The sequence below is a fragment of the Eumetopias jubatus genome, unplaced genomic scaffold (genome assembly GCF_037043125.1).
Source record: "Eumetopias jubatus isolate StellerSeaLion01/CBP00866 unplaced genomic scaffold, mEumJub1_p1.0 scaffold_5, whole genome shotgun sequence".
NCBI classification, from domain to species: domain Eukaryota; kingdom Metazoa; phylum Chordata; class Mammalia; order Carnivora; family Otariidae; genus Eumetopias; species Eumetopias jubatus.
This window is the reverse complement of record NW_028274811.1, coordinates 63746357-63771273: the sequence shown is the minus strand read 5'-3', so window position 1 is coordinate 63771273 and position 24917 is coordinate 63746357. Positions and strand designations below refer to the sequence as shown.

General features: G+C 35.4%; 1 protein-coding gene across 2 annotated transcripts in view; it reads left to right on the top strand.

Moving 5' to 3' along the window:
* EDIL3 (EGF like and discoidin domains 3) overlaps positions 1 to 24917 on the top strand; it is a 410994-nt gene that overhangs the window by 365007 nt on the left and 21070 nt on the right. The gene's annotated exons all lie outside the window — the stretch shown is intronic.

Here is a 24917-nt window from a genome sequence, read left to right as displayed (position 1 = left end):
AAAGGGTAAGCATTCAGATAGGAGAAAGTAGTGCACTCCTAGGGCTTCTTAATTTAATGGAGGGCAGAGGAGAATATGTGTGGTTTATAAATAAAACATCATTTTGTCACATTACTTTGATTTTGTTTTATTCATGGAATTTACTTAAAATTTCAAATAATATTAAGAAGAGTGTAAAATCTCTACATTCAACAAAGGGAGCCATGCATTTTATAAAGTCAAGAAACACCTCCTTACAATAATTAAGGTTTTGCTCAAGTGAAGTCTTTTACCACTCGGGCTCTTTTATTTCTTCCTCCCTGGAATTATTTATTCTAATGTCTCATATTATTGACTGTTTTAAGATTCTTATTTAGGTAAATTGAATCTTGCAAAACAGCAGCTGGTTCCACAGATACTTCACAGTAGTTGAGTTGGGTAGGCACTGAATCTGAGCCAAAATCTTAAAATTTTATGTTCATACATTACTAATCTGGAAGAGAAAACCAAAATAAATAATCACTAATTAAAAGTCCTCATTTTTAAAAGTCTATAACTTTCAGAATATCATATATGATAATATAGTAGGGAACAATAATATTTCTATAACATTAAAAAATTAATAGATTCATGTAAGATATCTTTCATTTCTCCAGGCTATAGTTTGTTTAAAATAATTTGATAGTGAAAAAAGAGAAGTATATGGAGATATCATTGTCTCTGTTGATAAAGTAACTTAAAACTGGAGCTATGACCTGAACTTAATGATTTGAATATAAACATGTTTGTCATAGGTGCTTGCAAAAATTTTCTTTTGAGCTATTTACTTGCCTCCATCTCTTCTTGCTGCTTTGTTAACCAGTGTCTAGATGGCAGTGTTTTGACTCTTTCATTGAAATGATCCTTATAAGAGCATATGTTAGGAAAGATACTTTTGAAAATTAGGAATGCATTTAGTCTTAATTATGAGGGTTTGTGGAGCATGGTGTCCAAATCAGTTTGATAATGGCCAAATCAGTATTTTGCTTTACTAGTGTCTATGGAATAAATGTAGATTTTTAATCTGAAGAATTCATAAAGCAGACTTCTGAACACAGTTATCATATCCTTTCAGTTCTTTGCTGTTATGAGCTGGCTTGGAGTGACACACGAAGTCTGCCTCCAGGTGCCTGCCTAGGTCCTTGCGGGGAACTGCTGTCTAGAAATGTAACATAGTGACAATAGCATGTATTCTCTACCATCATTCGTGCATCGTTGAATCCCTATGTGTTGCACCTGCTTAAGCTTTATGAAACCTCAAAAGCAAACTAATACATCGCAGAGCATAAAATGGAAATTATCTGAATCCACAAATTTGCCAAAAGTGGATGACAAATAATTTTGCTGAAGCAGGGGGTGTGTGAGGACACTCCCGTTCTGATGGGGAACTTTGGGGAGAAAGGCATTCCTCACCAAGACAGCAGGGGGAAAGAGAGCAGTGGGGAAAACCCACGTTCCGCCTTTGAGAAGGGTGGCAAATAGTCCAAGTATATGTCAGGATCCTGCCAAAACTTGAGAGACGCTCTTTGTGGCCATGACTGCGAGTCCGTACAACGCCTTTTTCCTCAGCCCCCAATGTCGTCAATGTCAAGTTGTCCAGATACTGTGCTCCCTGAGCTGCTTACCTCATAGCCATCATTAATTGGCAGTGAATGGCCTAGAGACTATGATTGTGTGTGAGGTGTTGAGAGCATGAACGTGTTAACTTCCAGAAGGTTCATGTGAATTTAAATAAAAGTGAGAAAATAAGAGGTGTGATCAAAGAAGAAAAACATGTTGTTGGATGAAGTTTGGAAGCAGATGGTGAATCGATGAGGCAGATACAGTAAGATAGAGTGATTGGTTACCAGAAAGTACATCTAGCTGTTTCTAGTTAAAAAAAGATTTAACTGCTTCGTTATACTCTTACTCTTAAAAAAAAAAAAAAAAAAGACTTCGACAATGTCAAATCTGACTGCTTATGTTATTACAAAATACTGTTTCTTGGGTGCCTGGGTGGCTCAGTTGGTTAAGCGACTGCCTTTGGCTCAGGTCATGATCCTGAAGTCCCGGGATCGAGTCCCACATCGGGCTCCCTGCTCAGCAGGGAGTGTGCTTCTCCCTCTGACCCTCTTCCCTCTCATGCTCTCTCTCATTCTCTCTCTCTCAAATAAATAAATAAAATCTTAAAAAAAAAAATACTGTTTCTTGCAGTTCACCTAGGTAAGGCAAGGAAGGGGGAGTAGGCCAGTTGCTATAGAGATTCTAAACAAAGCTGTGAAAATGGAATATGCAATACTGGGATCACACTTTAGAAGCAAGCAACATAAATGTTTAATGCGAAGAAAAGCTTCAGGATCTGAAAAAAATGCAGGATAAGTGGAAATGAATGCATTCCAAAGGTATGCTGTACAGCAGTGTTTGACATTCTGTTCACAAATACAGGTCTTTACTCTTTGTCAATAGTGTAGAACACTCTTGTGCAATCCATTCCCCATGCTACCCTGTGCTCTTCACTTTACCTATGTCCTTCATCTTTTTCTCTATTACTTGCATTTTAATCATTTCACCAAGTCATCTTTTTTACTTTCTCCTGTTATCTGGTATATTAGTCTTCTATTGCTGCAAAGCAAATTACTAGGAACTAAAGCAATACGTATTTATTATATCACAGTTTCTATGCGTCAGGCTTAGCTGGGTCCTGTGCTCAGAGTCTCAGAAGGATGCATTCAAGGTGTCAGGTGGGCTGTATTCACATCTGTAAGCTTGACTGAGGAAAAATCTGCTCCCAAGACAATTCAGATTGTTTTCAGAATTCACCGCCATGTTGCTGTATGAGGGCTCAGCTGTTTGGCTGGCTGTCAGGCAGTGGCTGTCCTTATGTCCTATGGGATACCCTCAGTTGCTGGAGGTCACTTTCTCCTTCTAGAGGCAACCCACGGTTTCCTGCCATGTGGATTTCTCAACATGGTCTCTGAATTCATCAAGCCTGCTAGAAGAAACTCAAGCTGCACTCTGCTAGGACAGAATCTTATATAATGTAATGTGATCAAAGAACTGAAATCCCATTATCTTTTCCCTATTTTATTGGTTAGAAGCAAACTACAGATCCTGCCTATAATCAATGGAGGGGACCATAAAACGGTGTGGACAGCAAGAAATTTGAAATTACCCTAATCACCCGAAAGTCTACCTGCCACATTTAAAGTCCATACTTGAGTCAAATACCTCTTACAAGATCATTTATCGCTTTAGCCATCCTATATTTTCCTGTGTCCTTTCTCCCCCACCTTTTCAGTCAAAGGACTGATCCTAGAGCACATTCTATAAAGAGAATTCTGAGAAGAGCCTCCAGGGACACTCCATCACCACTTCACAAAAGATAAGGAGCAATATGCATTTCAAGACAGCATCAGCAAGGAAAAAAATCAGAACATTCTTCTGGCTAATAGCTCCTCTATCTAGGAGTCATCTCTGTTCTGTAGAGCTGTTAGCAAAGCCTCACATTTGGACAGTGGGAGCAGAGTCAACCCTAGCACGGGGCAGTGGGGGCTGGAGGGTGGGAAGCAAAAAGGAACTCAGTGAGATTGCAGATCTTTATCTAATGAAGCTAAACTTCTCTTGTTTCTGGAAGACCAGGTGGGGAGGAGCTGCTGCTTCTCTCTGCTTAGCATTTGTTAAAATATAAGAGGAATTGTATTCTCCTATAGGCTCAGTTCCTAGAGTTTAAGAACCTAAGGAAGAACCATTACTCCACTGCCAGGGTTTTATTCAATTATCCTGAACCACATGGAAGATAGAGTAAACAATCTGAAGTTGACTTTGTAACCCCAAATCAATTTGTGAACGAAAGCCCTCATATTTGATTTTTTCTTAAAATCGTTTTCTAATGATTCAAAAATACTCCCTGTTAAAGGATTCTCAACCCAAAAAGCTGACCACTTCTCCAAGCATTGATACTTGGTTTGGGTCTAAGATTAAGAAATGTCATTCTTGGTGGTCATTATATAGTTGCTATTGCTCTTTATTGCATCTTTAGGTAGGATTTTAAATTGGTGTCATTTATTTCTAGGAAACTCAGCTTATATTGCTCTTCAGGAACAAACAAGTTTTTAACTAAATATAAAGGGAAATTACTTTTAAGATATATTTTGGTATAGCATTTTACCCTTACAAAAATATTTTCCTGTCTCACTTGACCTTGAAAACAATTATATAAGGAGGTCAGGACAGTTGCTATGAACCCTACTGTAGAGGAAAGGAAAGAGTCTCAGAAAAGACACAGGATTGTCTAGGGGTACATAGATGGAAAAGACTGAGGTCCTCTGAGCCCAGCCTGCCAGCTCTCCTGAGAGCGCTTTTCCACATACTTCCTGGCTTCCAAATCTAGACAGAAACATTTAAGGAGAACTGTTTTCCTCTTGCTCTTATGGGAGCATAGTTTTAGTTGATCTTTTTTTTTTCTTAATCTCAAAGGAAAAGGTGTTCAAATTTAATATACAACACTCACTGAATTTCATTCACCTTTAAAAAAGAAGTTGCCTGAGTCAGAAAAAGACGATTAGTTCTTTTATGTGTCAGTAGATTTGGTAATTATGCATTTATTTTATTGGCTCATCTCATAAGCACATAAATCACTTGAAATGTCAACACACAAATGTGTTGGTTTTGGCTGTCTTAATGCTGTCATTACTTTTCTCCGCGTATAAGAATTTATACAGATACCATTCTGATCAGTTTTAGTGTGGATTTGCAATGTTAATATCTAATGATGGAGGGTCATTTTCAGTGGGAAAAAGCAAGTTGTAGGCAAGTGTATCCCATGTCATCAGAAGACCATACCATGTCTAAGAGGGTTCTGGAGATATTCACCGTATTCCAGTTTGGGGCCCCAGCCCAGGTTCCATTTCACTTTCTAGTACACGTTGGTCATATTATAACAAACATTATTTGAGACTTTTTCTTAATAAGATATATATATATATATATGATATATGGTTAATTATTATATATAATAAACCATCTGTGATATATGTAGTGGTATCTGGATATGTATTTCCTGATATGATCTGTAAAACAAATTTTTTAACCCAAAGCAATATGAAAAAGAATTTGGGACATTATCCCTTTCAGACTCTTAGTTGTATATGTAATCATTCCTCCTCAGAGATAGAACAAAACTGTGGAGGCTTGGATACAAGTGATGAGTCTGCATATACTGGACATATATATGGATAATGAGACACAGTTGCAGTGACCGTTTAAAGGATTAAGCTGTAAGAAGCAAACACTTTGAAATAAAAGCTGCAGATACACAAAGTATCTGCACTTTTCAGAAACAGAAAATTGATTTTTAGCAGTTGCTTTTTTCTAACACACCTAAAAGGTGATGTATGAAATTTCTCCCTAGATAAAAAAACAAAAAAACAAAAAAACAGCTATGTATTTTGACAAACAGTAAACTTTAGAAAGTCAGCATACTAATGTCACCAGAAATTAAGGATGGGATACTGTTTGGTAGTCTGGCTAAGTCAAAAAGATTTAAGTTTACTTCATACTATATGAATACATGTTACTTTTTAAAAAGGTGTAAATTGCTACCAAAGTGCTCACTAGGCTCACAAATTATTTATATTGCTAATAGACTTTTGTGTTATTGGAGACTCAAACAAGAAGAAACCAAGCCATTTGCAAATGGAGGGATCTATATAAAAATTGATAGCTAGGGACTGCCCAAATTTAGAAATGAACAAGAAGATTGGCGAAACAGAAACATGGTGTTGAACGGTAGGCCTGGGCATTTTATAAAGAACCTGAAATCCAGAGAGTTTGAAGGATTTGTTCAAGTGGAGTACATGATGACAACCTAATTATCTTTACTTTTAAAACAGCACATTTAAGTTAAAATCTAAAGTCCTTATGCTGTAAATTTCTTCTCTCACTTACTATGGTGAGTGAGTAAGAAAACCCCTTCAGAAGTCAGTTCAAATCTTCCATTCCAGCTTCCTGCCCCTACAGTTTTTCCTGCCCTATGTTCCAGCCAAAAGGAATTCTCCTTCTCCAAACACAGAAAGCTCTTTCAAGATACTGTACATTTGCAAGTGCACTTCTCCTGGCCTAGAATGCTCTCCCCCACCCCACCCCCAGCTCCTACTAATGCTTTAACATTGGGGATCACCTGGGCTCTAGTGGCTCTTCACACTCTGTAGGCACTTTGTTCCTATGCCTCAAAGGGTCCACGCCTCTGTGCTATAATCTGTGCTAACATGAGTCTGCTTCTCCCATGATAACAGAGCTCAAGAGGATTTTAGTAACATGGGACCCTAGTATAAAGTAGGTGCTCAAAAATATTGGATTGATGTTTGGATAAACAGAGAATGAAAGGAAATTGAACAGAGGTGGTTGTTATTGATTAGCATTAGCATAGGGAATTACAGAGATTTCCAAATGGAAAGGCACCTCAAAAATCTTCTGAACTATGCCTCTCATTTTACCAGTGAGTTTCAGAGAGCAACTTACTTTAGGTTATCAAACTAATGTACAACAGATTCAAGATTTTTTTTTAATTTTTTAAAGATTTTATTTATTCATTTGAGGCAGAGAGATACAGAGAGAGAGAGAGAGCATGAGCAAGGCGAGGGGCAGAGGGAGAGGGAAAAGCAATCTCCCCACTGAGCCTGGAGCCCAACGTGTGGACTCCATTCCAGGACCCGGAGATCATGACCAGAGCCGAAAGCAGATGCTTAACCATCTGAGCTACCCAGGCATCCCTCACGATTTTTTTTAAGATTTTATTTTTAAGGAATCTTTACACCTGACGTGGGGTTCCAACTCACAACCCCAGAGATGAAAAGCCACATGCTCTACCAAATAAGCCTACCACATAAGACAGCGAGGCACCCCCAGATTTAAGATTTAAAACTGTATCATACAGTTTTAGTTCTACATCATAAAGCATCTGATGAAAGAAACTTTGTTATATAAACTACATCTTGGTTATTGGTAATTTTACCAGTATATAAAAATCTAAAAAATTTTTTCAAGTATTGAGGAGCACTTGGTGACTAAACTCCTTTATACAAGCCATTGTTTTATTTTTTTATTGTTGGACTGGTTTGCTAATTATATCCTTTTTATTTTGTAGATCAAAGGAAATGATACTGAGCATTTTACATGCTTATTTTTAAATCAAGGCACTTTGCCTCTCCTTCCTTTTTCTCAGTAAGCATTAATCTTGTTTCCAGGTCTTATTTTCATGTTCTGCATTACAATACTACACTTCTTAATATGAAATTTTATGTTTCACTGTAAACCCCAGTTGACCCTAAAAATTATACATGCATCAATTCTAACATCAGAGTGACTGAAAACAAGTCAGATCTTAGTACTTGAAATAACAATACAAACGTATTCATACAGTTCTGAAAAGCAGATTTCAAATTGCATGAATTAACTTACTGAATTTTAAAGTAATGAATCTAAAAATAATTTGACCTAGCACTAGACAGGTAATATATAAAACAATCAGCAAGAGAGGTCAGGCAGACATAAAATCAAGATGAATTTACTTATTTTAAAAAGGTAGGTTTCTTTTTTTCTTTTTTAACCGAAAATTGATTTCAGGAACAAGAATAAGCAAGAAATTTTAGAGCAGAGAGTGTGTAGCTCTTATTTATTACTTTGGTATACAAAAATCATCCATTTCCTAAAGCTTTCTGGGCTCAGCACCAACATACAGAGACCACAATTAAATTCTGTCACTAAAAACCCACACTTCATATTCACAACCAACAACAAGAGAAAAAATGAGAGTCTTAAAAGAATATTTTGTCCAACCAAAAGATCTTATGTTTTTCCTAGGAGATATGCCATACCAAGACTTGTTAAACTATAGAAATCTTTATGCCAGAAGAGAGAACTAGCATGATGCCCTATATTGATCATGAGAGATTTTAATAATACTTATTTCTGATTATTTTTCTCTGGAGTAATCAGCGTGCAGAGGAACATACTATACAATTAGCACAAAAAGGAACGTACAGACACCAAGCAGAGAGAGCCTTCTCCATTCCCCTGCATTCTTCCTTTTACTTAATCTGGGATGGAAGGAGGGAGAATCAAGGGAATGTTTGAGGAGCAAATCAAGGGAATTTTAAAACTGTAGGAACCATGTTATGTTTATTCAACCACGCGCGTGTGTGCGTGTGTGTAATCTTTGCTCAGTGCCATGATACTTTACCCGTGCAGGTAAACCCTACTTCACCCTCTCCTTTCAGTGTCGTATCTACTCTGTCATAGGCGGAAGCTGTCTGGGTGTGAATGGATTGCATTTTATGATAGGGAGAAGTGGAGGAGCAGATGACTTCTAGTGCAGCACTCTTCAGGATCCTCAGCTCTTCAGTGATCTGGATGGATCTGATCAGTATAGTGAACTCTCTGCAGACTTTCACCCCCCACAATTGAAGGTACCTCATCCATCCTTGCAGGTTCATCCTCCCTCCGGAGTCCCAAATTTTGGAGTCAATCTTATTCCAAGACAGGGCACGTGTAAAGCCCTGTCATGCAAAGTCTGGGTCGGGTATCGTTCAAATTGCTGCTGTTCCTCTCTGTTGCCATGGGCAGCTTTGCATCACAACCCTGTTTGGTCTCCCAGTTGATTCTCTGCATGATACTCCATATTGTACCAAAATAAGTCTCATCAGTATTTCCTGAAAAGAGAATACAGCCACTGAGGGGACATAGTCTTATGCCTATGTCTCTGCTCCTAGATACACAGAGTGTCTGTGTGCTTAGAACTTTACCTGTCGTTTTCTGCCAGACATCTCCAATACCCCTTCTAGTCCCCATTTGATACACACCCTCCTTTACTCTACTTCCTATATAGTACATCTTGCTGGACTTCTCAGATCTGCAAACTTCTGCACTAGCTCTTCTGTCTTTTGTCACTCTTGGGTTCCTGAAATTCCAACAGCCAACTGTAACATCCTGTCTCCCAAGATACTCTAGACCAACTGGCCTGACTTAGCTTCTTTTCCTTGTTCCCATGTATGCCATTCCTCCTGTCTGGCCTCTTAAGTCAGTGCTGAATATGGATTTGCATGGTCCACCTTTCTAGTCCTAGCAAGAGAATCCAAACCATACTGGTTCCCTTAGCCTCCTGGTTCTGAAACTTACTTGGCAAAATGACATTAGACTTGGTATTCTGCTAGCTTCTTCTTCCTGTCCCAGCTCCTTTACCGACCTAGATGTGTTAACCCACTCTTGCTCCTGAGGGCTGGCATTGGCTGTCAGTTTGACACTCTTTATCTTGATTTAAGCTTTGATTAAATTGAGTGAACTGTACCAAAAAAAGAAGAAAAAAAAAAAAAGATCCTGTCCTTTCACCTGTCACATTGTCCCTGGATTTTCTGTTCTTATTACTGCTCTTAGAATCTAGGGACCTTTACCTCCTTCTGCATTACTGACAAAGCACTGAAGTCATTCTCATTAACTTTGATCTTTTTCTGCCAAGGTTGATACTATACTGCACAATGCTGCCAAATTCACAGTACCATGGGGTAAAAACATAAAATTCTTAATACTCTACCTTAAAACTTCTCTCTCAGGAAAATATTGTTCTTCACTCAAACATTTCTTTAGACATTTACACATCATTTTTCCTTTCTGCTTATCTGTAAAAAAAAAGTTGGCCCTGCTATACTTTGAAAACAAATCCCAACCTGTATTTCTGAGCCAGTCTCTTTCCATCTCATCTATCTGCCTATCTAGTAAAGGTGTTCTGGATGCCTAACACATGCATGCCTTAGAATAAACCTGGAAGACACAAAGGTGACTAAAACATGATTAGAACATGCAAAGAGCTCAAAATCTTGTAGAGGACAAACATTCATCAACAGATTATTGCAAACTCAATGTGATATATGCTGTAATGGAGGAATATGCTAAAGAGAGCATAGACTGATAATTTGAAAAGTGGGCTTAGAGTCCTTATGTTTGAGTGTCAGATGAATATCAAATATGGGTTTATTAATTTTCATGTGTTGACATGAATTTTGGTTCCATTCAGTAATGAAAAAATAAAAACATTTATTGAGGTCTAGTTCTGTACTAGGCATCATGCAATATAAGAAAAGCTGAAGTGGGGCAGTGGCAGAACATGTTGGGAAGGCAATAAATATTTTTTAAATTATTCTCATTAAATTCTGTTATTGTTATGCATGGTTTTCAAAAATGACTTTAAGGTGCCTGGGTTAGAGTTCATCTTTCATAAAACTTAAAATAAGAAAATGATAAAGTTTATGGAAGGTAACTGAATTATATTTAGTGTCCCTACCTCTCCCTCTGTCACTATAAGAAAACCTAATTTTGGTAATATAATTTTTGAAATATTGCAGATTTCATTGTTTTTTCATGTTTATATGATTTTGTCATAGTTATTTTTTTCCAAAGGCAGCAAAAATGCAGAAATATAAAAATAAGTTATACAAAATAAATACAGCTAATAGAGCAAAGTCTTTCTTTGAAATGAATGGCTCAATGAATGAAATGAATGGCTAATGGTGTGGATATAGTACTAAAAAGAAGACAAGTGAAATGCCAAAAAATAAAATAGAGAGCCTAGATTTTAAACACTGAGGTATCTGGGCTTTTGTTAGGGCTACAGTTACAATATTCAGGGCAAGCAGATTTAAAAAAAAAAAAAAACATTAGGAAGTTATCTAGTTACATTACTTTTCATTCTAAGGATTAATGTGCTCTGAGGTTATATTGCCAAACTAAATACATAGTGTCAGTATTACTGGAGAAAGTTGGATTATATCTTAAACAGTTCTACCCCCTCCCTCCCCTCCATGTATTTCTGGGGAAAGAAAAACAAATACAAAGACTACTTCAGTCCTTCCCTGGAGTTTCACAATAAACTGTGGTTTTTTTTAATTATGAAATATTTCAGTCATGTGAAGAGAACAATATCCAAATTTAATAGAGGTTAACATTGTGCCATATTTACTACATAGATATGTTATAGATAGATGTTTCTATATGTATTTACATATATGTATATGTTTATAGTAAAAGAAACATTAACACAAAGTATTCACTCAAAAAACGTAGAAACCTGGATAGTCAAGAAAGTTCACATAGGAGAGAGAAAGGAAAAAAAGAAACCCTGAATAGATCTACCATCATTAAAGACTTCAAACCAGATTTTATAGCTTTCAAAATACATATACCCACTGAGTTACACAAACTATTTTATAGAAAACAAAGAAAGAAAGGCTTCTCAAATTCTTTTATGAAACCATGGTTTTCTGGTACCAAATAAAACTGGGCATAGTTACAAGAAAAGAAAATGATTTAGAATCTCACTTGTAAACAGAGACGTAAGAGTCTCAAATAGAATGTGACTAAATAGAATCCATCAAAGTTTAAATAGGTTTACTACAGAAGAATTTATCCCAGGAATGCATAAAATGTTCAAACTTTACAAAAACATTAGAAAATCTACTAATGTTAATCACCAAAATAGGAAATCAAACGTAAAGAATATATATATCTTGCTGGTAGGAGTGTAAATTGGTAAAGTCATTCTGGAAATTTTTTGGCCTTATCTTATAGAATTGCACATTCATATACTCTACAACTGAAAAATTCTACTCCTAGGTACATAATCACAAAAAATTTTTTTGAATATGTGTACCAGGAGGTAAGTACAAGAAGGTTCATAGCACTGATTTTTAAAAGCTAAAACTGGAAATAATCAAATACTCATGACATAGAATGGGTCTTACTGCCTTATATGTACACAGGGACTATTATTACACAGCAGTAAAAATAAATACATAACCATAAACAAACATGTAGATGAATCTTAGTACTGTAATATTGAATGGAAAAAGCAGATCCCAGAAGATTGCTATATGATACTTTTGTTATAAATTTTAAAAACAACTTAAAACTAAATATTATTTATGGGTCCACTCATGTCTAATAAAACTGTGTTTCAAAAAGCAAGGAAATAACAAAAAAGGTAGGATTATGTAAACCATAGTTAAGAGAAGCAGGAAGACAGTGGAAAGGTTGCCCATAGGTATTGTCACTGTTATAGTTCTGGTGTTGGTTGAGTGTTGGTTTGGGGGCCATTTGTTACATATTAATTAATTAAAGGAGAAATCTGTATGGTCATCTCAATATAACAGACATATAATTTAATAAAATTAAATACCTATGCATGATTTTTAAATTCTGAAACAAATTAATAATGGAAGGGAAAGTTCTTAATCTCATAAAACATATCTACAAAAAAAAAGCTATATCGAAAACATTCTCAGTGCAGAAATGTTAGACACATTCTTAATATCTGGGTTTTTACTGTTGGATTATTTTATTTTATTTTATTTTATTTTATTTTATTTTATTTTATTTTATTTTTTGAAGATTTTATTTATTTACCTGAGAGAGGGAGAGAGAGAGAGAGAGACAGACAGAGAGAGAGAGAGAGAGAGCACAAGCAGTGGGGAGGGGCAGAGGGAGAGGGAGAAGCAGACTCCTGGCTGAGCAGGGAGCCCTACCCAGGTCTGATCCCAGGACCCCAGGATCGTGACCTGAGCCAAAGACAGACGCTTAACTGACTGAGCCACCCAGGCACCCCTCCTGTTGGATTAAATTATTGTTTCCATCTTGAAAATATAACCACATTTGTTGTTTTGACCTAAAAGTTTTCCAAAAGAATTCGTTATTTCGGAATTGTTCTTCACAATTAACCTTTCAATCTCCCCAACAATGGTGAATTTCTCGCTCCTAAAAGCATAATCTCTACATGACTGTTTATATCACTTGTTGTTACTTTTTAAAGGAAATATTACAAAAGAGTTGGAGACAATGCATTACACAGTCATGATTTTGTAGACGATTTTAATTTTTTAGGGTATTAAAAAAGTAGTAATTTTATGTGTGACCTCTGGCCTAAGTGTCTCGAAAGGGGAGACTTTAAAAAGTTGTTTGCCTTGGACCTATAGTGATTCCGTCTAACATATAGATGTGTCAAAGTATATATTCTGATTCCTAAACTAACAGATATTTCAGCACTTCTTAAAATGTACCAGATTTCTCTGTAATGAGAAACACATGTCAGAATACCTCTTTAGGTACGACAAGCCACAAGATCAAGAGACAAATCTTGTGAGCTATTTGTGAAGATGAACAGGTTTTTTTTTTTTATTTTTGTTTCTGTTTTGATTACTTGCTGATTGATTCCATTGTAAATAATTTTCTAAAATTATGCTTTTACTGTCATTCTATCAAATAATTTCTACATGATTCCTCTTTTCTTTAAATCAGTGTTTGAATTCACTAAAATATCTTTTGGATTTTAGGATCCTTAAGCAATTATAATATCAAATAAGAGGGAATTGTGCCTCTACTTCCTGTTTATTTCACTTCTTTTTTTTTTCAAATTATGTTAAAAATGTCAGCAGTTTTGTGACTGAAGTCTCAGATGGGATATCAAAGACAGTTATTGAAAGGTGTTCAACCACAAGGGTAGGAGGTGTCTCATGAAATTCTTCATTTAAATCTATAAGTGCTCCTTTAGTGAAGTGAGCTATAACTTGGAGAGTTTTTAAACTCTTGAATACAAATGCAAAAAAATTAAATAAACTTAATATAATGAGTTTGTTCCAAGTGATTTATTAATTCCATACCTAATTTAAAACTGTGGTTTATGAGCTATTTTACAGTAATATAAAAATATAGTGCATGAATAGTTTTAGAGTTAAAGAATGTGATTTTAAAAATATGAGATTGCTTGGAGCTGATTGCACAAAGAAACGAGCTCTTGTTCTGAGACAAGCATATATACGAGAGTCCCTTAAATATAGTGCTACTGCTTGAAAGAAGGAAAGTATTAGCATCTTATTGTTCATGGGCAATCAAGAAGGACATATTTTACGAAAGCTATATACCCGATATTCAAGCCATGACATTATAACTCTTAGGCATATGCCTATTTGGGGCTTTATTATAAATATACCCAGGCCACATTGCACTGTGGAAGCTAATTAAAATATGTTCCTCAGGTAGTATTTAGATTTTATCAGCATCCAGCACCCAGTTTTCTATTTTACCACTTAATAAGCTCAAAAGACCTTGGACCCTATATTAAAGAGAATAAATGGGAAATTAATGTTAGGACCTAAAAGAGAAGCTTGATGAAATTGGAGTTCCAAGAATTCAGCTGCTCCTTATTTCTACTTAGGAACAAAACAGATGGAAATTAACATCAATAACAGTGGAAGAATATAGAGAGGATATTTTTACTATAAATAAATAAAACACGGTGGTTTTATGGGTATTCAATGAGGAAATCTATAACCAGGGCTTTCAGTGAGGCTCTTTAAAACTATAATTAGTGTGTGGGGACTGGTGTACTGAGGGACTAGACAGCCCTGCCAGATCCACCCCAGCCGGGCTTGTCCTTTTTACACAAATAAAATGCTGACAGTGTTACTGACCATGCATTTGAACGGAAATAATTTGTATCCTTTTTAACCACACTATGTGTATATTCTGTCCTTAGGACAGAAGTTTTTTTTTTTTTTTTTTTTAAAGCCACCCTTTAGGGCAGTTCACTTTCTGTGTCAATGGCTCTTAACCCCATAATCCCCAGGCAGCTCTTACTGCTGAGCCATATCCCTCCCTTTCCCCTTCAATCACTTCAGAGCAACGCGCTGACCTGGGCTGTTTTCCAGCTGTTGACACTGATGGTACATTTTCTCCAAAGCAATCTGAAGCATTTACTTCATGCCTGGTTCCTGAGATGCCATGACCCTTTCCACTTCCTTTTGTAAGGACAAGGAGGGGAAAAGTTACACCTAGTTCTCTTGGTATATTGATGTCGTTGAAGCCTAAAAATCAGTCATCGAATAATGTATGTATGCGAAGACTGAAAAAAATCTAGTATTAAGGCTCACCCGATCTGATGAAACAAAATCATGCACAGGACTCTATAGATGATTTATAAATTGTGGGAATGGCAAAGTTTTATATCAGCCTAAAATGCATAGCTCCTCCAGCAAGCGTGGCACATAAAAATAGGTTGTGTGTTCAGTCAAGTTGCCTACCTTTCGAGGGCCTCGTAATAGTTAAGATATGCAATGTGACTTGCTGTTGCAGTATACTTTAATTTGTGGGGGTTTTATTTTCCGAGTTCTCACGATTTTTATTTACTTGTCACAAAACAAGAAGGTTTATGTAAATTTACATATCAACACATTTTTGTGTATAGATGTTTTGTATTTGTAAATGTCAGCCTCTAGAATATATAATGATTATAAGGAATATAAGTGCCTTTGGTAATATTTAGTAAAGTGGTTGCCAAAGAAATATATTGAAACAGCTTTTTCAAGTGAACAGTCAACCAAATACTGGCTACTGAAGTGCATGGAAGTTTGATTGCCAGTTCAATGAATCTTTAGCTTTATAAAAGATGCTGACACAATTTTTACCTAGGTTCCTCTCTCAGTTTGCTATCAGAAAGCACAAAATAACAAACTACTTCAATTCCTATTTAAAAAGTTGTGTTCTTTATTTGAAACTACACACAGATCATTTGCCAGTAGTTTTCTTTATTTTCTACTTCATTTGGGCTTTGGCACTGCTCTAATTAAAATATCTGAACAATATTTTTTGGATATCATTAAGCTCTTTGATCAAAGTCTTCTATTAAAAATTCTTGTCTCCGTTTACCAATTAATAATGACCCTATCAATTGCAGACTAATTCAATTAGCCATTGCCCTGAATTTTTATTCATGGAATAAGCCAAAGTTCCCAGCCTAATCAAAATCAGGCTTGAAATGTACATAAAGGTATGTTAATTCTACTCTCTCAGGGTGATCTTATTTTTGGTGAACTCAGCAGAAAGTCACTTTCAATAACCCAATGAGAAAAGTATGATTCTTTTCCCTAGGAATTTACTAAGTTTTATAATTTTCTTCAAACGTTTTTTTTTCTTTCTGTCATAGGATTTGAAGAAATGCGTAAGAGCTTACCTGTTAACTTGATGTCAATTTTAGTTACTTCATTTTTTTTAATTTTAGTTACTTCTAACTATAATTGTTTGAGGATAATGTTTGCAAAACAATTCAAAAAATGAAATGTATATAGAATATTACAGAGGTCTCCTCATTAAAAAAAGAGAGAAAGGGTATCACCTTATTTTCCCTTTATATGTCATGATTTAAGTAAATCAATACAAGTGCATTAGAGTCAGTCATCATATTTTATTAATCCTAACATATTTATAATTTTGGTTCTTTTGTCTTTTAAACTTGTTTGAGATTTAATGAAAAAATCTTGATAGATGGACTTCCATTTACACATAGAGCTTTAGTGAAGCCTGATTGAATTTTCTCCACCATTTTCCTGAGAACTACATTTGGAAGGTTCCTCTGGAGCTGAGAGAAGCAAGCCTGATTTTAAGTGTTCCTATGTTGAGCTTACAAGGAGATCACTTCCATCATTTTAACTCATTCAGCTTCTGCTGCAACCTTTGATTCCCTTCCCTCATCCACAAAGTACACATACAAATGTACGCCAATTGATGATTTTCCAGGCCCTGGGCAGAGTCCCCTGTAACTACAGTGTGTGGATTCCAACCTTAAATCAGAACAGTGGCGGTCAAGACCCAGAGCACGCCCTGAGGTCTGGAGGGCCCAATGGTCACTCTACTACAACCAGAAACTGTATGCTGTGGCCACTGCTCTACCTCCCAATGTCCCATTACACCCGTTGGCCCTAGAATACAAACCTGGCAAAGTGGAGTGGAATTCACATTGACTACATGTTAGCTCATTGAATCCTAAAAAAACAAACCATTCGTTCATTATGTGTTTATCGAAACACCTTATATATGCCGGGTACGTTGTGCACAACAGAGACCAAGTTGCCTGCCCCTGTAATTTTATATTTGACAAGAGGGTACTTTGGATTTTGTATTATCAAGAAATAATTATCCTTCCTATATTCAGAGGAAAAACAGCAAGAGTAGGAGAGGCTTGTCCCTTCAGACTAACTAAGGTGTTCAGCCTAAATGTCTGCTGGGTATTGGTAACAGACAGGGCAGTGTTGATAGCTGAAGGTCAGAAAGAGAATTCCCACAACTGCCTAATAGACAGTGAGAGGCGAAGGGGAACCCTTGTGACTAGTGTGCTGGGCAGACATCAGGACTGTCCTCTCTCTGTTCAAGTAAAGGAAAATAAAACTAGATGATATAGGGCTTATTTTTTTTTTAAGATGTAGAACAGCAAAAGGACAGAAACTATTCTAAAGGTATGAAGAGAAACTATAAAAGTAGAAAATTTTCTACCAAAACAATGCGTTACTAGAATATATTTAAAGGAATTTTCTCCGTGAATAATAGAGAGGATGAGATGAATGCTGAGATGGAGGTAAATTTCAAGGAAATTTTAAAATTTAAATTTAAAATTTAGTAGTAGAAATTGCATTATAAAAAATAAAATTCAGGGCGCCTGGGTGGCTCAGTCAGTTAAGCATCTGCCTTCGGCTCAGATCCTGATCCTAGGATCCTGGGATCAAGCCCCAAGTTAGGCTCCCTGGGGAGCCTGTTTCTCCCTCTCCCTCTGCCATACCCCCTGCTTGTGTGCTCTCTCTCTCTCTCTCAAATAGATAAAATCTTTAAAAAAATAAAATTCATAATACTGAGGACAAAATGGAGAAACTCTGAGAATGCAAAGGGGAATAATTAAAAAAATGAAAATTATGAGCGAGAAAATAATATAAATAAGAAAAATCAGAAGCAAAAAAAGAGCCCGTCTTTGGATAACTGACCTTCTGCTGGGAGAAACCAAAAGAAGTAGAAGCAACATTTTAAACTATAAACAAGAATACCTTTTGACCATACCTCCATCCCCCAGTAACATGTCTACAGCTTGAATAGACCAAGACCCACTTGATTTCATCCAAAAGCAATAGAAGAGACTCTTACCAAGATAATATCCTGGTATGTGATGATGACAACTGTCATTAGTAGTGTTAATTTCAAAAATGAAGAGCAAACCTTGTAACTATCAGCCAGGTAGAGAGAAAAAAACAAAACAAAACAAAACAAAAGAACTAGATTATTTGAGAAAGAGTGTTGAGAAAATTACATCCTTATGAAAAATTAAGTATGAACTTTTTGTCACATCATATATATCCATAAAGCCAAGATGGTTTAGATGTTGAAAGAAAACACAGAAGGAAAACCCATAGGAAATTATAGGAAAACATGTAGATCATATTTAACTGATTTAATTAATTAGACAGTTTTTTAAGCATACAAAAATATGTAATCACAAAGGGAATGATCAGTAGATTTGAGTACAGGAAAATTTAAAACTTTTGTGTCAAATATAAAATTAAATGACATAGCAAATTAGGAAAAAATGCAATGAATATAACAGAAGCCAATATTGATGCTATATAAATACATAATTCTTAAAGCCAACAAGAAAATCTCTAATCCAATGACTAATAAAGAACATTAAGTAGACTGTATGTATATATTAGTGACACTGAACAATTAGAATGTCAATTAAACATCACATCACAATTTATGTACATTAAATATAAAAATGCCATTTTTTAAATTATCGAATGCAAAATTTTATAAAACGGGATTGGTGAGTATGTAGAGAAAAAATTATCATATACTGTAGATGCAAGTGTGTAATCTTTTTGGAGACAAAGGAAACAATGTATAGCACATTTTATGTGCTATCCAGGTCTTTTATGCCAATAAAGCAATAATTGCACCAACAAGCAAAGATATGAACATGGGAGGTCATTCTAGGTTTTTACTGATGAAAAAGAATTGGAAACAAATTAAAGGAATGTCATTAGGGGACTGGTTAAATAATTTTCATATTCATTCTTGTATCCATAATAGAGAATGTTACACAGCCATTATACATTATTGTTATTTATATGTAAAAATATCCATAGTAAGTGAAAAAAATGCAAGTTATAAAGTTTATTTTTATGGAGATATATGGGAATACAAACTATCTGCAAATATGAGTATCAAGAGATCAACAAGAATTAACTCCGGATAATAAAATTACAGAATTCCTTCTATCTATCTAAATCTAAATTTATCTAATTTAGGCTATCCATGAGGAAAAACAGCAAGAGTAGGAGAGGCTTGTCCCTTCACACTAACTAAGGTGTTCAGCCTAAATGTCTGCTGGGCATTGGTAACAGACAGGGCAGTGTTGATAGCTGAAGGTCAGAAAGAGAATTCCCACAACTGCCTAATAGATAGTGAGAGGCAAAGGGGAACCCTTGTGACTAGTGTGCTGGGCAGACATCAGGACTGTCCTCTCTCTGTTCAAGTAAAGGAAAATAAAACTAGATGATATAAGGCTTATTTTTTTAAGATGTAGAACAACAAAAGGACAGAAATTATTCTAAAGGTATGAAGAGAAACTATAAAAGTAGAAAATTTTCTACCAAAACAATGGTATATCTAATTTATCTAATATCTAAAATTATCAGAATTCCTTCTATCTCTTTCACCACTTGAAATTTTCACAATGTTTATTATTTATCTTTAGAAAATGAATCTATTTTTCACATCTTTTGACCAAATAACCCTAATTCTATGAATTTATCCTATGTAAATGAGATATGTGGTCAAATGAAAGTACTAGGATTTTTTGAGAGTATTAATTTTAATAGAAACGAAATTGAGGATACAGGGAGGAGTAAATGTTTTATAGTTAATAATTGCAGCAAATCTTTAACATGGTGTGTTATGGCAAAAAACAGTCTTAAAAATAGTTTATTGACATAGAGAATTACTGATGAAATACTAAGTGGAAAAAAGAATGAATTGACCTGCAAATGCAGACTAAAAGTGCAACCTACACCTGGTAACCAATCAAATGCCAAGTACAACAAATTTGTCTAAAACACCCATGTTTAGGATGAATAAAAAACATTGATTGTATCTGACAGTGAGACAGAATTGTTTTCTACTCTTTCTGTATTCCTCAATTTTTCTTCGTAGTATGTATTACTTTCATGAGAAAGATTATTAAAATAAAATTATTAAACATAAATTGTGCATAGTTACCATGCTATCTCCCATCCTCAGTTAAAACATGCAGTTGAACAACTTGCATGATTCTAAATGAACTCTTAAAAAGTTAGCACTCATGAGCTGACAGCAATCACGGGGTGTAGCTCAGGCTGACCTGGAGCATTGTTCATGTTATAACTGCAGGTAATTGTTAAGTACAGAATTATCTCAATTTTGAATCCAGGGCAGATGATACCTAGATATTTGGAATGTCTACTCTATGCCAGGTGTCCTACAAAACATACTCCTGAATGATCACCTAAGCTTACAAAGCTTGTTTATGGCACCATACATGTGTTATATGTGGTTTTACATGCAAAAGGCATACTATATAAAACACCAATAAAACAGAAAAGACCCTCTATCCTTTGAAAGGTTATTTTATAGTATAATTTTTTGTATTAGTGCTCATAGCTGTAAAGTTCAATATGGAAAAAGTAATTGCTATATTAAATATTTAAAAATATTATTAGAAAGTTAAACTTCAGTAAAGGGAGGAGGAAAGCAATAATGAGTGGTGAAATGAATATATAGGATTTGGTATTTTAAGAATACCGAACCTGTAACCCTGGAGCTACTAGATAATATCAAATATAAGAGCTGGATAATATTTCATATTGAGTTGATCACATTAACTAGTTGGCCTACAAATACGCACTAAAAGTGTTACTAACATCTGATAACCAACAATATTGTTCAAATACCAAGTGCAGTGAATTACGTGCCTTACATGGACCTAGGATTACATACAATTATATTATGTAATGTTATGGTAAAAAATTCCTTATTGAAACCAAAATGTTGTCTAAACATCTTACCCATAATTTGATTTTTAAATGCTATATAATTAGCTCAAGGTTACTTCTGTTCAATGAGTTAATTTTACAAAGCTCTGTGAAGTTAGAAAATATGTCATTCAAAATAGCTTAATAAGACAGGCTAACTCTAGAGCATTTTAGACGCAGCCGTGTTGCATATTTCTGTGATAAATCTCTTTGGTCTTTTTTTTTTTTTCTTTTCACTTTTCTTGCACACTATTTTATCTGTTTTCCTCACTCCTTTAAGAGCATCTCTGTGAAAATCAGCTGACTTTCCTAGTCTGCCCTTCCAGGGAGCCATCTGTCAGGGCATGATGCAGACATCTGAAATGTCATTTATCTTGACCTTTCTCAAACAGATGCTTTTAGTTGTTCTACAGTTTCCCTAAGTTAGACACTCTAAAAATAATTATGCTTCACTAAAACATTACAGGACATTTTACAACAAAAGAGTTAACATTCCCACATAACCCTCATGCAATACTTTTTTCTTTACTCACATATCATTTGAGCCTCTCTGTATATGCATCCCTCTTTTTTTACTCATATAATTAAAGGAAAATAAATCACTCACTGTAATTTGGAATCTAATTTCCTCTTTTAGCATTATTTTGGAGCCATTTCCCTGTTGTAATATAACCTTAATATTCAAATGGGGATGTACAAAACTCCATAAAATTATATTATTTTTAGTAAGCCATTTCACCCATAAATGGGAATTTCAGTGCTTCAGATTTTCTCTACTCTAAGTAAAGATGAAATGACTATCTTTGTATACAACCTGAGAAGGTGACCAAAATATACTGTGATCCAGAATTTGCTTCTAGGACAATCTGGCCACCCCATTTCCCTGATTCTATATTTATGTTTCTAATAACATGCTGAGACTGATAATAGATTATTCCCCCAGATTTATTTATTGTTTTATTCTTATCAAACTCTTATAATAAAGCCCTTACTATAGTCTATATGTTGTTTTACACACTTATTAAATATTAATTCATCTAATCCTCATAAAATCCAATGAAGATTATTATCTTCATTTTTCAGATGAGGAAATTGAGATGTGGGGTAGTCAAGTAGCCTGCCCAAGGGCATATAGCCAGTAAAGGCAGAGCCATTTTAGGAACCCAGACCACCCAGCTCTTGTACAATGGACTGCCTCTCACGATCAGAATATCGGAGAGGATTTTTAACTAGTTGCCCAGTAAAAACTGGTTGGCACCACTGTGACACTGTTTCCTCGACCAGTGATGTTACCCGATATAGAAAAACAAGAGAAAGACAGCTGAGAGTTTCTGCTATGGTACCTTGTGGCATCCTTAGCCATGGTTAGTTCTTGTCCATGAAACATACTTAAGAAGTAGTTTTAGCTCAATCCAGCATACCTTTATTGAGGGACTGTTATATGTAAGGCACATTTAATACAGATGCAGACATGAAGTGCAGTGCAGTAAGCCAAATGTCTACCCATCTGCCAGCTCAGTGCCCTAAATAATCTGCTGTATTCGGGCCAAACCTTGGGAGGTGAGGGTCTATCTAAAACAGCTGAAGACATTTTGTCCAGCATGTTTGCAGTACAACTTTAACTCAGAAGATCTATGAGAAGGCAAAGTACTTCTGGGCCAATGGTAAGCATGGATCCAGAAGAATGAGCTTTTCTGGGATCATCCTGAATATGAGAGTGACATGTCTGTGAGTGTGTCCCAGACTGAGATTTCTACATGTCCTGTTGCAGAACTTTCGTGTTAAGTGTGGGATGCTGATTATTTTTACACTAAAAGAGGTTTGCTTAGGCTTGGTATTCTAAGTTTAATGTAGCAAATTTTAGGACAAAATCCAGCTTGAAACAGATTGCTGACTATTTAAGTAGAGAAGTTGACTTAACTGGAACAAAAAAGAAAAACATTTCTAGTTAAAAAAAAAAAAGCTGGAGAAGGGGAGCAGTTAGAGTGGGAGAAAAACATATCTGTTAGAAAGAGCCAAGACACACAACTTAAGGGGAAAACATCTCCACCCAGCAGGAAACCCAGCTGACTTTAAGAAATACCACAGAAAAAGAGATATGCTATAAGACTCTTCATTGCATCATCCTAGCTAAAGACTCATAGATATGTTTAGGAACCAAAGGATACAGCCTTAGAAGTGTTCATATTCTTGGTGACAGTTTGAGTTTCTGTGCATTTATAGCATTGATGGTAATGCAGTGACTCAGAATACTGTAAGGTTTTTTTGCACATTAATTGAGTGTCAGCAACATTAAGAGCATTTTGAAGAGCAGCGGCTATGCCTAGGTGTCTCTGCACAATTATATTTGGATTTAGGACAACAAAAGCAATCCATACTTTTAACTCTGGACAGGGGAAGAACAGAGACGAAATTCATGTTAAAACACAGGGCTCTTCTAATATTGTAAAGCCAGGATTGGTTTGGATTGGGGCTTAGAGTTCCTATAAGTTTGATGAGTATGATGAGGAAGCTTTGAGATTCTTCAGAAATTTCTGAAATTGTCCCAAAGAACGGAAAGAAATCACTGAGTGAGAATTTATATGTATGGTGGAACTTTGAATCAGAAAGGTGGATTTGAATCTAGGATCCTCCCTTTACTCACTATTTATCTTTGGATCACACATCATGCTGTATTAGGCATCTGTTTCCTCATCTCAAAGCTATGGTACAGGGCTGTTGAGAGGATTCAGTGAGGACATAAGAAAGCACTCAGTATAGTGTGTATGGTGTAGCAACAGTTTCCTTCCCAGGTATCATAATTCTGCCATCTTGCCTTGCTGTGGGACAGATAAGATATTTTAGATGATATAATACATGTTTGGGAAATAGCAAAAACAAAAGTATTTTAGAGTGTTTGATAAGCTTTCTAAAATGTTTTAATAAAGCATTAAAGGTAGTTTTCTGTCTTAATCCATTGCCCAGTTTGAGTCTAATGTCTTTAATTAAGGAATGTTCCAAACGGTGTTGAAAAGCCCCAATGACTTTTTAAGGAAATATCCCTAGGCTGTGAAACATTGGGAATTTTTTTCATATCTTTATTGAAGAGCATCTAAATACAGTCATTAAATATGGTCTATTCAACACTGTCTTTTCATTCATGTACTGTATCTGACCCATGACTGTCTATTTGTGGCTACATATATCACACAGGATGGAGAACCTGAAATAGAAACAAAAGGACATAGTGGTTGAAAGCCACCAAGGTCACACATGGGATCATGACAGCGAAAGATGATAAGATCAAGGATGTAAGCAGGGCAGTTAGTCATAGGAAGTAGGAGGAAGTAGGTGGCTATTGTGGAAGGAGAGAGGAAGCTGTAGATCAAGGAACATCAATAAACCTAAAGGTAAAGGTCTTATAAGAATTATCCACAAGGAAAACAAAGATTCCTATAATTTTTTAAAATTCGCATCCTAAGAAGAAAAGCTTCATGAATTAGAGAACAAAGAAGAATTATACTAAATTATTCAGTGTTATGTACTCTTTCTTCATAAATATCAATCCTATCTTTTGCATTTCAATTACATCTTGATTAATTTAATGCTTACCAGGTCACCATGGGTCTCATAGTTTTATAAGTACATATTTTGTAGGAACAAACACATTATGAGCACAGATCCCACAAGTCATGGATGCATACTTTAATCCTTCTTCATTTTTGAAGAATGCCTGACTTCCTCCTCAACATTTTTAGGATTGTAATTTTCTGAAAGAGATTTTCGTTGGACAATGATTACTATTATTCAATTACATTTTCCTGAGCTGGTTAAAATTCATGGAAATAGTGTTGGCTTTTTATTTAATGTTTAACTGTGATACATATAATATCATTTTTATTCCTAATATGTTCACAACTATAGTTTTATTTTTATTATTATTGAATTGACCAGTAAAGTCAGCAAATTGAATTATAAGCACTAGCTCTGGAAGATAATAATCATTTCAAGAAGGCC